The following is a 4,363-nucleotide window of genomic DNA, read 5'->3' on the forward strand; positions in this document are numbered from 1 at the left end:
ACCGGTACAACTTAATCTATGAGATATTTAAATAATAAGTCAAGTAATCTGTAAGATAAAGTCTGAAATCTGATGATGCCATTACTCTGAATAACACTATGAAAAACCAATAAATTGAGCTTATAGATCGCTTAAATTTACTATTTTTGATTATACAATGATTAAATTGGTCAAATCGTTGAATAAACAAAAATCTGCTGACCCTGATGGTATTTCTTCAGTCTACATTATACATTGTATTCATATATTAGCTCATCCTATCAAAATTTTATTAAATAAGATTTCACTACCGACGTTTTTCCTGACATGGAAATAAAGCCACATTACACCTATATTTAAAAATAATAGTTGAGATAAAATATCTAGCTACAGACCTATTTGTGTTCAGTATACTCTTCCTTAATTGTTTGAAAACCTTTTACTCGATAAGCGAATTATGCTTCTAAAACAAATTTTCGCCCCTAAATAACTAGAGTTCAACAGTAACCAATCTCATTTTGTACGAGAATCATATCGCTAGTGCACTTCATAAGATGCACCAGGTCGACGACACAGACTTTAGTAAAGCTTTTGACCAGGTATACCACTCTAACTTGTTGCAGAAAATTGATCAACTGGGAATACGAGGAGAAGTCTTAAATAGTTCATTAATAACATATATGAATACCAGAAACTTAAAAGGCTCTATGTGCCATGGACAAAAAAGGAAAGCAGACGGGAAATTAAAAATACACATAATAATTCAAAGAAAACATTATTTTATTTTTATGCCAAATCAACAAAAGAGCATATTTTAATGTAGTTTAGTAAAAAATATATAAAAAAGACATATTAAACTAAGTATAAAATCAAAAAAACAAATAATTTAAAAGAAAGTCTCATGTACCGTTGTTAGTTTCTTTTAAAAGGGCCAAAGTGCCCTGCTCTCTAAAGCAATAAAGGTGTTAGTGCCTTAGTGAGAATAAAGAAATAGGTACATCCACTGTTTCATCTATCTATAATAGTGATGTGACGACGATGAAAATTCCCATGGTATTTATAATTCAGTATAATTACTATTTAGCACCCAACATCGTGTATATCTAAAATTCTATTATAAAACTGTTTATGTTCTTCCGTGTGCAAGTAAGGTATTAGATTTTTGAGATCTTTTTTCTTATCTTCTGTTATTTTGCTCTTGCAATTCAGCATGGGTAAGAAATAATTATCTAAATCCGATAACTTTTTGTTCTTCTTCAATAATCTTACAATTTTCCAGGGCTCCATAGAGTTGTGGGTCTCTTTCATTTTGACAACGAAAGGATTATCACTTACGAATTTCAAGCGATGAGCCTTCGATATCTGCATTGTGGTAGTATTCAAAAATGTTTCGGCAGCCAATTTAAAATCCATGAAATCATGTGATGTCATTGAAATAACATTAAAAGGCTGCTTGTCACGAGTATTTTTCATCATATCAACAAGATCTGCAGGAACAATGGAATGTGTTACTCGTTTCCTTTTTTCGATTAAAGCAAAGTCCCTGTCGCAGCTAAGGAATGAATGCCCGCTCATTAAAAATTTATGCTCTATCGATGTAAAAACTTTTTTATACACAAGATATGCCCATAAAAATATCATCATTTTATTTTTATTTTGTCCACTACAATTGTCACTCCACATGATGAGATTCTCCTTTCTTATAAAATTATTAGAAAACATTTTGTAAATGCAGGATGCTATCGCATTTCCCCCTCTTCCTGTAATAGCTTCATGCCACATAAGCATATACCCATCACCGGTATTTTCGATATGCACACCCAAATTGAAATTTGATAATTGTCGCGAATAGTACATGGGCCCATGAGTTAAAGTTGGTGTCAGCAAAACTTGTTGCAAGTCCATGGCGGCAGTGCATATATTACTACTCGGCATCTGTGATTTTTTTATATCAAGTGACATCTGTTTTGTTGCTTTTTCTGCTTTTCGATGGTGTAATTCAAGTTGATTCTTCAGTATTGTTTTATTAGATGGATCGGCATTTATTTTAGCAACATAGAGGTCGCACGTTGCACATGTATCAGTTCGTTTCTGGCCAAATTTTAAATTCGGAAACTCCTTTCCAAAAATTTTAGAGTAGAACTTATATGTGACTTTTGACTCCGGAAAAGATATCTTAAATGCTTTAAACAAACGATGTATATTTAAATCTGGACTTAAGTATTCTTTCTCTGATCTCGCTCGACCATAATGACTTACAAGTCTGGGAAACATATTTACATGTTGTTTAATTTCATCCTCATCTTCGTCTGAATATTTTCGTTTTTTCTTATTGATGTTTCCTCTTGATTCCAAGTAGGTTGTATGTCCTTGTTTCTTTTTATCGAGTAGTACTTGAATCTTTTTTGGAGAAAGGGAAAAAATGTTCATGAACGTTGCTTTGCACACACCGACAACATTTCCCTTGCCATCTGGAAGCATATAATATGCGGTGCATTGTCGCCTACTTAGAGCAGGAGATTCATAGGTTCCATGCCTTCTTCTTTTAATTTCTGTCAAATGGATTAATCCCATCAGAAAAGAAGATTGCTTTTCATTGTTTTTTAACGCATAGAATTCCGTGAACAATGACATCTTTTGTTCGAAAGGTATTTCTTTGCAGTTATAGCTGCATTTGCAGATACACTAAAATAAAAAATGAAGTGAATGAAAGCAACATAGATAATATAGGTACGCAACCGTGGGCGTATCTTAGGGACTTAGGGTCAATATCTATCACTCAGTAGAAACTAAACTAGAGGAACTAAATGTGGTGGAGTGTAATAATGATATAGTAATTTCTCCCGGTTGCAATCATTAGGGCGTAACTTATTTTCTGATATGCCGTTAACATAGTTATTTACACATTAATAATAATATTTACGAAAATATCCATGAAAATATAATTATTAAGGTTTAATTATCTTTAAACGAATTTATAATAAAAAATATATTTTTAAATTCTTTTTTTTGCTCTCCTAAAAACAAGTAAAAATAAAGTTTCACCCAAATACCTCTGACCGGGAGATTTAAAAAATTGAATTCAATACAAATACTCCATTTAAACTATGTCATGGTTGGCAGAAAATTACAGGTTGGCACATCCCTAGCGCATGATGAGTGACATTTTATCTAGTAGAGACAACCGGTGAAGATTTAAAACAATGTACAAACCTCTTGATTTGGGGGTCGTTTTGCAGGAATCAACTTTCTATTGGATGTAAAATATTCTTGTCCAGAATCTTTTAGCTTCTTTCGGGCCACTTGGGCACTTTTTTCCCCCTTTTTACGTCTTTTAACGCCACCACTATTCACAGAGACCGGTTCATTGTCAACCATTTTGATACAAATAGCATATGACTGGCGATGGCACTTAACACCTTTTAAAGGAAAACAGATGTTGGTACTTACAACCAACGCCATCTTTAGAATTTTTTATAAAATATTATTTGTACTACAATGGCATTTATACCCTTCTGTAGGACATTGGCCTTGGCACATACTATCCATTTCTTAAATAAAATCAATTTCGTTATTTATGGCACTTACACCCTTTTAAGTTTCTGGTATTCATATAATTACCACAAATTCTAATTTCGGGCAAAGAAATTTCAGGTTTCTGGCCCCCAAAATATTCAATATGTTACTTGAACATTGCAAAACCATGACCCAAATTCTATTAAACAAATTTGTAATAAAATGGTTACTGGATTTAGTTAGAGAAAAGGCGAAAAACTTACTAAAAAAACATTCTCAAATAATAAATGGTATTTTTATTGTATAAATTTATAAAAAATTAACTAGTAGGTCGTCATGTGATGGTTTATTTTTGCATAAAAATGTCTGCCTTAAAACAGGTTGTACCTAGTTAGGCAGACTAGACATAATCCAGAGAAATTTATTACCTAAGTATGTATCTAGTAGATAAAGAAATTGTAATTTTTGTTAATAAACTATTTTTATTATTCTTCTAGTACCTTGCCGGGTCCCCCCAACGTTGGTGATCACTACAGCGAAAGCATATGTATTTGTACTGAGCTAATTTTACATTTCGCACCCAGGAGGACTGCTTATTGATGTACTCGCCGTAGTGATTCCTGGGAAAGTATAACCAGAGTGGTTTCCCGTTGCCTTTTCTGGTGGATTTTCTGTCGGGGTTACCTTCCCTTAGCTGGTTGGTTTTGGTTTTGAGGCGCCAAAAGCTCGTCTTTCATCCTCTCGTTATCTGCTGTGATCACACCGTTATGAGTGTGATCCCATTGCCTGGGGTTTGCGACGTAGACGATAACGAGTTGGACTAGTCAGTAGTGTTGCAGTTGGAATGCAACTAGGCGTTTGCCGAATT

At 33.5% G+C, this 4,363-nt stretch overlaps 1 long non-coding RNA gene across 1 annotated transcript; it reads right to left on the reverse strand.

Annotated features, from left to right (window-relative positions):
• Positions 1-709: 709 nt before the first annotated feature.
• LOC148285309 (uncharacterized) lies at positions 710-3,365 on the reverse strand. The gene is made up of 2 exons (XR_015822441.1): positions 3,193-3,365; positions 710-2,664 (listed from the first exon to the last, which is right to left on the reverse strand). It is a non-coding gene; the product is annotated as an uncharacterized LOC148285309 (long non-coding RNA).
• Between the last annotated feature and the right edge of the window lie 998 nt (positions 3,366-4,363).

This window comes from Micrasema longulum, unplaced genomic scaffold, assembly GCF_059751315.1.
Source record: "Micrasema longulum isolate JH-2025_06_02 unplaced genomic scaffold, ASM5975131v1 h1tg000042l, whole genome shotgun sequence".
NCBI lineage: Eukaryota > Metazoa > Arthropoda > Insecta > Trichoptera > Brachycentridae > Micrasema > Micrasema longulum.